Genomic DNA, 12,775 nt, shown 5'->3' on the forward strand with positions numbered 1-12,775 from the left:
TGTGACAAGTTATATGACAATCAGAATATAAACACAGGCGACCCACTGCTGCATGAATATGTGATAGTCTGTTACACTTCTGATCCTCCCCCCAGATCCTGCTGACATACCCTCAAAAGACACAAACAAACCCACTTGTTGCGTCTGCCCGGCACACAGACCTCAAAGAGACAGGCGGTGAGACATGCCGCCATGACCCTGTCTGCTTGGCTCCTTCGGTATCGCTCGGTAGGTCTGGTGGGTTGTAACTGCAGAGTGAGCAACTGCAGTGCTGTGAGATTTGCTTTAAGGCTCAAGCAGGAGTTTTCGCTACCTGGTCTGGGTTGCATAACCAGATCCTTGACACTCTGTGGGCACGGTTCATCAACATCTGTTCCTCGTGCAACTTCCCCTCGCGGTTAGCTCGGCGAACGCGGGCGACAGCAGAGAGAAGGCTCCCCCTGTGCTCCTAATGCAGCTCACTCTTATATGCAAATATACATATATTTACAGGTCTTAAAATATACACGCATCTCTACACTCGGATCTCCAACCAGGTACTAAAGGCGTTAATAGCTTTTGGCATAAGATGACTCTTAGCTTGCATTTTCCATCTTATGCATGTCCAGCTCGTGGGCGGAAGCCAAGAACCGGACCGTGTCGAGAAGTTTCCGGAGCGCAGGGCCATCGTGCAGCCTGAGCAGGACGTGAGTCAGGACGTCAGGCAGTCCGCAGGAGGTGAGACGTCTCGCTAGGCGCCTCGCAGCACATACAGATCAGCGGGAGGTGTTGGAATTTACATTTTAATTGAGTCTCTTCAAAAGCGTGATGTCACATGAAAACCTGAGCCCGTGCGTAACAGGGATTCGCGTTTCCCGGAGTACAAATACCTATACTGACTTTCATCATGCTCACCGTACCCAGGAAGTCAAACAGGAGTGCTTTATTTGTAGCACACAGACCTGGCTTTGAGTCAAGTAGTGTTGGGGGACAAGTCAATCAAACCGTGGCAACGTTCTGCACAGGGACCGGGCGAACCGACTTTGTTTTAAGACGTGAGCATTCACTTTCAATGTAGGCTGAGTCTCAAACCACTGAATCCTTTAGCACACAGGTAAACAGAATATAATACCCAGAGTGGCCTCTGGTTTGATGAATCAATAAAAGAAAAAAACAGTCTAACAATAAACTATTTGTTGTTTCAGCCGAGCGTTCTGACAGAGGGACAATAAAGCCCATCTGTTTACCATCCAGTGACCAACAGCAGTGGTGTAAAAAAAGCAGGTTTTCTGTGACTCTGGAGGAGAGGGAAGAGGCCCAGAACCGGTCCGGTCCGGTTGACGCTGTCACTCTGCATCTGAGGTCTGAGGTTGCAGATGAAAGAGCCAGCCACTTGAACTTCCATGCGATATAGGAAGTAGAGCTCACACATGGGTTGGGGGGGGGGGGGGTGATGCATGGCAGAGGGGGGGCCTTGGGGGGGGGGGGGGGGTCGGATGACGGAGAGAAAGAACACAGAAGCATCACGTTCTCCCTCTGTGCTGCACACATATTCAAATGCACTGCAACTTTTTTCTTCTGCTTCCTAAGTACCAAGTACGCCTTGTATTTAAATCGAGGGAGCGGGGGCGTTTGGGGGGGGGGGGGGGGGGGGGGTTGGGGGGGGGGGGGTGGGGAGGGGGGGGTGGGGTGGGGGGGGGGGTGTGATGAGTGTGGGGGTAGCAGCTCAATGCAATATGTCAGCAGTGTGCTTGGCGGCTGATATCAAAGATGTGAGGCATTGTTCATTAAAGGACCGGTATTCCACGCGGCCGGTCCTTATACAGCGCTTTATGAACTGGAGACAGGGAATATGCTAATAGGAAGGGTTTTTATTATGAAGAGAGGGAGAGAGTGCTGGAGATGGGGGGGAGAGAAAGAAAGAGGGTGAGAGAGAGAGAGAGGGAGAGAGAGATTCACTTATTGAAGCTCTTTTAAGGCATTTGCAAATGAGTGCTTGTAGGGCACTTTTTTCTCCTCATTTCCCGCTCCAGATAAGCCATGATCTCCGTATGTAGCCAGAGCGGAGGACCCGTGTGCGAGGTGCAGGCTGTGGGAGCGCCAACGGTCAAGTCTGGACGCTTTACCCGCCCGTGCTCCCACACACCGCCCTCTCGCGCCGCTCAAACTGACCACACACTCAGCGCGCACCTGCTGGAATTCCAAACACGCCACACACCTTATGCCTTAATCCGGTTCTGCTGCGTGAACAGGCAGAGTGGAGTAGATAGGGCGCTCTGCCCACACACCCCACCCACCCACTGACCTCCACCCGCGCCTCCATCCCTCCACCCGCCACCAAGGCCCATCCGTGGAGATAAGAGCTCACCGCCCGTCGGCAGCATCTCAACTCCCAGCCGCAGTGCGGAGGACAGGAGCCTTGCTCCAGGCGCCTGGGCCTGCAGACATGGGTGGGTGGAGGCAGAGGTGGTGCAGGCGGATGCGGAAGACCGTGGAAGCTGTTACCTCGGCCACATGGACTACGTCAGAGCATGCAGTGATTTTTAGTTTGTTTGTTTATTTATTATTTCAAAGTAAGCAAATCCATTCACTTCATAATCCCTATCTGTTGTATTATCAGTAAGTCGCATTTTCAGAGGCCCATAGGAGTATCACACACACACACACACACACACACACACACACACACACACACACACACACACACACACACACTTGTGCTGGAGATGGCCATCCAGGGAGATGCGTTTATCTGGTTCTGTTCAAGTCGGTGAGGGTTTAAACTCTGAGAAGCAAGCCAGACAGGATGGAGCCCATAGGGTATCCTCATACCTCAGACCAGCGATTACGTCCCGCGCGCTGACTTATGCTAATGAATGCTAATACATTCGTGTCCAAAAGTGCAGTGATTATTTAGAGTTCCTCTGCAACTGTTTTAGATTTCTCTCACTTGCCAATTTTGTGCAAAGGCAGGGGTTTTTCACCCCTTTCTTATCCACTTTACCCTCTTTCAGAGCATACTTGCTGGAGGTAAGTGGGAGGGGCAGGGGGGTGGGGGGCATTTGGGGGGCATTTGGGGGCAGACTGGGTGGGAGTGGATGGGTGGTTTCTTGGGTTGAGAAGAAATTCACAAGATCGCTGAATACTTTGCCCTCTATGGTAATGTGCCCTTGATGTATGCGTGAATGCAAATCAAAATATGTCTTTCCTTTCATAAAAAGAAGACGAGAACAAAGAAGGGGAGGGGGAACGAGGGAGAAAAATGTGGTGGAAATGTCTCAATTTTGCAAAATTGCAGGAAGGGGAGAAATCACGTGAAGTGTGCATAATTTCTCTTGTTCTTCCCTCTCTCTACCATTTCGATTGTCTTTGTGTTATCAAAGGCAACGAATCGACACGTCTCTCTCTGTTTTTTTATTCGATGTACCAGACCATCCATCCATCCATCCAACTTCATTCTCAAGTCTTTAGTGGGCGGGGCATGTTATTCCACTTCCTGCCGAGTCTCTCCCCGCAGGTCCTACCTGGACAGGTGGAGTGACTGAACAGCTGTGAGGCTGGTGTGACTGTGTCTGTGCACATTCTGAAGCTCTGGAGAAGATTGTGGTTGAAAATGTGCACCGCTGGAATCCATCACCAATGATGCTGCGTGGTGATGGTGCACCTAGCAGACCTGCGGTCACCCCCCCCATCTCCAACCCCCCCCCCCCCCCCCCACCGGCAGTGCGAGTGTACGGAAGCCTGTTGGAGCACCTTCCCTCCCAATGCCCCAATGCCTTACTGGCATGCGGTGGATGTGGGGGTGTAGCGATGGCTGGAGGAGGAGATAAGGAAGCAGAGGTGTTGAAGATAGCTTCGTCTTTAAGAGGAAGAAAACAGAATGTAAGGATGTGATAGGGGGAACATTCTGGATTGGGGAAAGAGAAGTGCAGTGAAATACAGTACATGGCAAACATCTGGCAGGAAGAGGGGAGGAAAAGAGAGGAGAGAGGAGAGGAGGGGAGAGGAGAGGATATGAGGGTAGGAGAGGAGAGGAGAGTGGAGGAGAGGAGAGGAGAGGGGAGAATGGAGAGAGGATGGGAGTGGAGGGGAGGAGAGGTAAGGAGAGGGTAGAATGGGAAATTAAGATAAAAAGAAAAGGGAAAAGGGACAAGCAAAGAGCACTAGAGGCGAAGACAAAGATTTAAATGGATTTGCCGGAAGTCAGAGATTTGTGAAGAATTTGTAGGACAATTTTGAAATTTCATGTGTTGCAGTAATGTGCAGAGCCAGCATTAATTACAGTGGAGAGACACACTCCATATTCCTCTTACATTAACACACACTCCATATCACTCTCACACTAACACACACTCCTTACCAATCTCACACTAACACTCCATATCCATCCAATGCTACCACTTATGTCTCATGTGACATAATTTCCAACTCATCTCACACTAACACACATTCCTTATGTCACACTAGATCACAGCTCTTATCCATCTCACACTAACACACACTCCATACCTGTCTTACAGTAGCACACCCTCCATACCACAGTTCCCCAGTTCACAGCCTGTTTTCGGTGGGGGGTCAAGGTTACATGGATGGGCTCCTCCTGATGTAAACAGAGAGGAAATAATGAGAACAGTCTCTCTCTCTCTCTCTCTCTCATTCTCTCTTTCTCCCTCTTTCTGGCACACACACACACTTCTTTGATTAAACTCTCATTTGTCTCCACATAAGAAACTGATTAAAACCATAATATAAGATGAAAGTCTAACCCTTGTGTCTGGTTGTCATGCTTAGATGTTCACAAAACAATTCCTTGGTTCCTGATTACTTCAACCAACTCCATCGTAATCCAATATATATGGATAACAGAAGACATGTTTCTCTGTATGTTCTTACTGGAGTGATAAGAACCACTGGCATTTTCAGTAAAGGTCACATGGGTCAGGAGGGGGGACTAGGCCAAGGGGTCATGCTCAGGTCTTGACCTTTACTGAACAATCTGGATCATAGTATCATAACCCAAACAAAGCAGGGAAGGAGTATACACTCTGTGTGTGTGTGTGTGTGTGTGTGTGTGTGTGTGTGTGTGTGTGTGTGTGTGTGTGTGTGTGTGTGTGTGTGTGTGTGTGTGTGTGCGTGTGTGTGTGTGTGTGTGTGTGTGTCTGCGTGTGTGTGTGTGTGTGTGCATGTGTGTGTGTGTGTGTTCGTGCGTGCATGCACATACCATGGATGGCAACCTAGACTGTAGACTGTCAGTTATCTCCAGTGTAACTCAAAGATTTTGCTGGTGGTTTTTCACAGGGTGGAGGTGGAAGCAAGATGGAGGATGAGATTTCTCCACCCACTGTGCTGCTGTGGTGTCTCTCCACTGACCTGAGGGATCAGGCTGATGAGGAGGTATTATCAGCCATGGTAAAAAAAAAAATCTTCTTTTTGCCACAAGGCCCATGTTGATGCAGCTATAGAACTCTCGCAGGTCTGATCTGAGTACAGCAAAATTAAACATGATGACCAAAGGCAAATGTTACATTATATATAGTCCCATGAAAAAGTGTTTGTGCACTGTGTGAATTCATGAATTTCAAACACAGACAATACAATGACAATACATCTTAAACCAAGACCCAAGGTAACAAAAGACACCTTACTGTGATAGATGTATTTTATGCGTTTAATAAGATATAAATAACTAGTTCACCCCCCCCCCCCCCCCCCCCCCCGCCATATCTTATGAGTATGATCTGCTTCTTTCAAGCTTGTTTCAAATCTTTCTGTAACCCTTCAGGACTGTGGAGTTTGACTTGGTCATTTAAAATATTTACATGTTTTATTTCTTTAACTGTCCAGCTGCAGGCTTGCCCTTGCGGTCAGGATCTCTGGCCTGTGCGGTCAGGATCTCGTCTCGTTAGATGGCCCTGCTGAGCTTTATCTTCCGCTTCACAGGCAGACAAACTGACCTTCTCGTGAAGAACTCTCTGATATGGAGAACGATTCATGTTTCCCTCAGTCCAGGTCCGACACTGCGAAGCACCCCAAAACCATCACGATACTGGTACTGGTCCTGGTATTGGTACTGGTACTGGTTTTCCTGCTACACTGTAGATTTTTTCATCCATATCACTTTGTTCCAGAACCCACAAGGAGCACCAGAACATTTCTTAGGGAACTTGAGATGAACATTCATATTCTTCTTGGTTAGCATAGCTTTCTACCACGCTCTTCCATGGGTCACTGGTCCGGTAGTGAAGGCATGTTCTTGCGATCTTTGTCACTTCCTAGATGATTTTACACCTTTGCATTGCAGAGATTTTGCAAGGCTGTCCACTCTGGGAAAGAATGAATACTGTTCCAAACTTTAACCATCTTTGACACTTTGGGTCTGACCGTGGTCTGCTGAAGCTTAGATGGGTTATTTTTTGTGACCTTTTCCATACTGACATGCATCCACGTCCTTTTTTCTGAGGTCTTCAGGAATCTCTCTTCTCTGTGTCATGAGCTGCTCAAGTAGACGACCTGTGTGCAGCTATGTTCACACTGATTTACAGGTCCACAGAGAGATTTGGACTGGACAGGGCTATCCAAAATTATGGCTGATCGAAACTAACACTCACACATTACTGATCACTGGTCCTAATTAACTCTTCAATTTGATTGTATTATCTGATGGGGATTGATACTGCACACACCAAAGGCCACAAGTACAAATGACTTCTGTCAGCCTTCCTACTAGACTCTGTTAACATACTACTACAGTTCCCTATAAAATCAGTCTAAATGTAATGTGGAAGATGTGCATAAATTCAGGAATTCAGACAGGGGGCAAAAATGTTTTCACTGCAGTGTTTTATACACACAATAATTCAACTCTACTGAAAGCTTGGTCTCCTAAATCAGATCACATATACTGGTTTAGACAAATAATTCTTCACATTCCAAACACCAAAGATATTTCAAGGCTTACAGAAACAGATATTTCATTAGAACCTAAACTATTCCACGGTCGTTGGTACTTTTGTACATCTAATATCAATACCTCTCCTTCAAGCCCCTCTGACCTGAAATCTGAACCCAGAGTAAGGCGGGCAGTTCTTCACCAATAAAGAAGACCTTCTCATCCAAGCACAAGAAAGGAGAAGCAGTGGAAACTGTCTTCCCTGCATCATGCGGACGCCGTCTGTTCTGCCGTCCCGCTGCCGTCCCGCTGACCTGCTGAGAGCCAGAGTCTTTCATTCTCACACTGATGTTCCATGAGCACGGGGGGAAAAAGCACTGTGGTGAAGAAACGAGATTAGCGGCGGCGGTGGTGGTGGCCATGCCGGCCAATCTTATCGTGTCTGAGCAGAGAGTGAGAAGCAGGGGCACAGGGAGAGGAGTGTGGTGGAGAGGAGAGGAGTGTGGAGGAGAGGAGAGGAGTGTGGAGGAGAGGAGTGTGGAGGAGAGGAGAGGAGTGTGGAGGAGAGGAGTGTGGAGGAGAGGAGAGGAGTGTGGAGGAGAGGAGAGTGGTGGAGAGGAGAGGAGCGTGGAGAAGAGGAGAATGGAGGAGAGGAGAGTGGTGGAGAGGAGCGTGGAGGAGAGGGGAGGAATGTGGTGGAGAGGAATGTGGTGGAGAAGAATGTGGTGGAGAGGAGAGGAGCGTGGAGGAGAGGAGAGGAGAGGAGCGTGGAGAAGAGGAGAATGGAGGAGAGGAGAGTGGTGGAGAGGAGCGTGGTGGAGAGGAGAGTGGTGGAGAGGAGAGTGGTGGAGAGGAGCGTGGTGGAGAGGAGAGTGTATATTTTTGCCTTCAACACCTCCACAAACAAACTTGTTTTGTTTGTTTGTTTGTTAGTGTCTTTGGGAGCACACGTGTGTGAGTGGACCATGCAGGTCTAGTCGGACCCCCAGCCACACTTCACAATGGCAGGAGCCCATTGTCACTGAGCAGAGCTCTATAGACCAGGCCTGTTAGGTGAGTTGACTGGTGCTACAACACAGACCTTGTACGATGGTGTGGGCATGTGCAGACCTGCATGTCGTATGTGCCCTCACAAGCAGCCAGTTCATTAGTGGTGTCCAAAACACCAATAAGCCAAAATAACACGATGAATGGATGAATGAGGCACAAATACGCCATTAAATACAAATCATTACCAGTCTATACTGCAAATGATTACCATCCAGATTTATTTCTGGCTCATGAATCATTTATGGAGTAAACTAAGTTGAAAGCTGAACTGCTTTGCTAGATACAGGGAGGGGGCTGACTAACGCTAGCAGCTGGCTGCTCGCCGATTCACAAGTGTGTTGGAAACGTGCTAACTAGGTTGAGAAAAAAAACAACAGCCCGCTCGTATTACAAAAGAAGAGCAGAAGACTCAGGCAGGGCCTTTACAAAGCGCGTTCGTTAGAATAAACGCACTTCTAATGAGCAGAATAGGAAGAGGGTGAAAATGTTTCAGAGTTTTGTACTTGGGACCAAATTCCATGCTAATTGCACTCTAGAGGATAAAAGGATCTCTGTGTATTAGTGTGTGTGTGTGTGTGTGTGTGTGTGTGTGTGTGTGTGTGTGTGTGTGTGTGTGTGTGTGTGTGTGTGTGTGTGTGTTTCAGTGGCAGTGTTGACATGGTGCAGGCAAGTGTTTGATGGAGTGAAGATCGCTATATCACAAGTCATCCCTTCGAACAGATCTGAGATCAGCAATCCTCAAATGAACAATACTTCCATTGCCAGCGTCACAGCAAAACAAAAACTGATCCCAAAACAGACAAATCTGTAAGCAGGGAGTGGGCAGGAATATAGCATCATTAACCCTTATATCGTGTTGGGGTCAATTTTGACCCGTTTTCAAAGTTCAGGTGTGTAAAAAGTACTGTTTGCTTTTTTGTATTGGAATAGGATTTCATGAGATCTTCAGAAACAGCTATTTTAACACAATAAAGGCATTTTTATAATTTTAGAAAATTTTTAAATGTCTCAAATTCAAAAGTACCCTTCATGGTGTTACGGGTCACCACTGACCCGGCATAGAATACTTGCTGTTGCTCCCATCACATAAAAGGTGTGACTCACCGCACACACCCAAACACCCACCCACACAAACACACACCCATCCACACTCCCACCCACACACACCCAAATACCAACCCACCCACACACACCCATCCACACTCCCACACACACACACCCATGCACACTCCCACACACACACACCCATCCACACTCCCAACCACACACACCCAAGTACCAACCCACCCACACACACCCATCCACCCACCTACCCACAACATTCCACACTCCCACACACATACACACACCCACCCACCTACACCCACCACACCACACACATATACCCACACACACACACCCATCCACACTCCCACCCACACACACCCAAATACCAACCCACCCACACACACCCATCCACACTCCCACACACACCCCCACACACACCCAAATACCAACCCACCCACACACAACATTCCACACTCCCACACACATACACACACCCACCCACCTACACCCACCACACCACACACATATACCCACACACATACACCTACCACACACACACACTACCCAAGCCCTCTCCATCTGGAATACAAACTTTCCCACAGAATATTGATACATACGTATACACACACACACAAACCCCCACACACACCCAACCAGCCACCCACCCACACACCAATCCACACTCCCACACACATACACCCACACCCACCACATACATATACCCACACACATACACCTACCACACACACACCAATCCACACTCCCATACACCCACACCCACCACACCACATACATATACCCACACACATACATCTACCACACACACACAGACACACCCTACCCTAGCCCTCTCCATCTGGAACACAAACTTTTCTGCAGAATATTGATATATACGTACACACACACGTGCATACATACAAAATTTTGTTTTTCGATGTTTATAGCTTACACACACAAACAATTGTTCTGGGCATTGTTCTGGGCATTGTTCTGGGCATTGTTATGGGCATTGTTCTGGTCATTGTTCTTGGCATTGTTCTGGGCATTGTTATGGTAATTGTTCTGGGCATTGTTATGGTAATTTTATGGTCATTGTTCTTGTCATTGTTCTGGGCATTGTTATGGTAATTGTTATGGTAATTGTTATGGTAATTGTTCTGGTCATTGTTCTGGGCATTGTTCTGGTAATTGTTCTGGGCATTGTTCTGGGCATTGTTATGGTTTTACAGGGTTCAATCTATAGTTTAATTTTCAAATTTGCACTTGATAAGTCTGTGTAAAAAGTAGTGGATGAATGATAGGCTAGGGTTTGACACACGCAACCCCCCCCCCCCCTGCCCCGCACCCCCCCGGCCTGGGCAAAGATCGGCACACATGGAGCCAAAAAAATGAAACCCTGACATTGAAAACTGTGGTTACATGGATTTACACACATACTAAGTTAGCTATGAGGTGAGAAACAAGAATTTTCAGGCCAATTTAATTCGGGTCCGTGTTGACCCGAGACACCAAGAACTGTTTACCCCGTCTAACATAAGATAAGGGTTAAGGGCAATAGAAAGGAGCACCATACAAGCTAAAAGGTCTGAGTTGGGGCTGAGTTAGGTTAATAAATCTCTGTCTAAACTTTTCATTAGAAAGTTAATTCGCGATTATTTGCAAAAAAATTCTGGTCTGGAAAATTAGCATAAAATGGTTAACAGTGTCATGGTTTGAATTTGGCCACTCACAGGTAAGAGTGCTGCACAGATCGCTGAGCAAGGAGAAAAATACATTAATAAACAATAAATAATTCGACTGTGCTTTGGTAGCACTTTTCATTATCAGGTAAAAGGCAAGTTCTTGCGCTCTTAGGTTAGACTAAATGCCGGTAAACAATGGAGTGATTCAAATATAATGGATGTTAAAATTTGTAATAACAATTAATTAGGTGAGGAAGAAAAATTATGTGTCACATTACACATGTTGGTAATGTAAATATAATAATGTACTTATTTATTAGAATTAATTATGTCTTGGCATGTGTAAAAACAGCATGTGCTCATTATAACAAACATAGACGACAACCATTAGAAGGAATGGTTGTAATGAATACTTTATGATTACATTTTAAATATGCTAGTCTATGTATGAGGCTCAGATAGGACTATAATCCTTTATGTGACTTCATCTATGTCACATGAATATCAGGGTTCTCTCTGCACATCTGTGTGCCAGGTTTGTTTCCTTGAAGGTAGTAAACACACAGGGTCTGGGGGTGAGGACGAAAGAAACGAGCTCGCTCAGAAAAACAACAAACATCTCAAAAGTGTCACATGCAGCGCTGGCTTCCTGTGCCTGTGACGACTAACACTCGTTGATCTCTGCAAATCCTCATGTATCTCATGTTACATCCACATTATGTGGATTAAGGCCTGTTGAAATGTGTGTGTGTGTGTGTGTGTGTGTGTGTGTGTGTGTGTGTGTGTGTGTGTGTGTGTGTGTGTGTGTGTGTGTGTGTGTGTGTGTACGTATATACATATATATGACTGTGCTACTAAACAGATCCTCTGGTCTGTCAACGTAAAGACCGAGAAATTACTCCAAATTAAAGTTGAGAATAGCCAGACCCTCACCATCCACACACACACGCGCGCACACACACACACACACACACACACACACACACACACACACACACACACACACACACACACACACACACACACACACACAGGCCTTTTAATCCAAACATGCTCTGGCTTCCATCAGCCCCTGTCCATTAGGGTGCCCCCCCCCACCACCAACTATACCCCCAAATCCTGCCCACTTTGCCTTCATCAGGGCCTAAAGAGCCACAGCTGCTCATCAACACACACACACACACACACACACACACTTAGTTCTCTGGTCACTTTGTCCCCTGATCAAACACAGAAAACACAGAGCGCTACAATGCCGCACCCCAGAACAGCAGTGCTTTAATGCAGTCTGGAGTGCATCTTCAACCTCTGTACATTATATTCTTGGTTTGAATGTTTTGGGGTTTTTTTGTTCATCGAGCCATCTTGCTATATCAAACAGAACCAGGACTAGTCTTCCCTCTAATGCGCGCTGACTGTAAAGCACTAGTTCCTTTCACTCCATGAAGCCACTGGGTCCAGACTCATCTTAAAGTATTTCTCACTCTCAGAACTACATCCTTTTCATGTTAGTTTCAATGTACTCAATAATTACAGTTGCTACTGAATATTACGCCTTAACATTGTTAACTTAATAATAACCCTAGTAATAATGATACTACAGTCTAAGAGGTTAAATGCTTTATGGATGATGAAATACAATATGCGATGGAGGGATGTTAAATATGGTTTTACCCAGAAACACGGGCACTGGAAATATCTACCAACGGGCACTTTGCAAAGTTTGCTTTCCACACTTTGTCTTCAGATGCTACATTTGAATGCAGACTGAAGGACAGATTTATCTGTGCTTGCATCAAGACCTACAGACCCTCTGGTTCCTAATCTCTCTCTCACACACAAACTTGTTAAATAAATGGAGCACATTTTTCTATGCATGTTCATCTACTGTCAAAACATAAACCCAAATAAAACACAACCAAACGAGCATCAAAAAGAGTGGATTAGATCCGTTCTCCGGAGCCTTCTTTGTGATTACCTTCAACCTTCATCAACTATGGAGGAGACCATGCGTTCAGGATTAATAAACGAAATGGCGCCATTTTCCGCAGCGTTTGCCTGCGACGTTTCCTCACCTGTTGTCCCACGAGGCCCTTCATCACGGCGGCCAAAGAAAGGCGCCGCTCAG

This window comes from Brachyhypopomus gauderio, chromosome 16 (genome assembly GCF_052324685.1).
Source record: "Brachyhypopomus gauderio isolate BG-103 chromosome 16, BGAUD_0.2, whole genome shotgun sequence".
Lineage (NCBI taxonomy): Eukaryota > Metazoa > Chordata > Actinopteri > Gymnotiformes > Hypopomidae > Brachyhypopomus > Brachyhypopomus gauderio.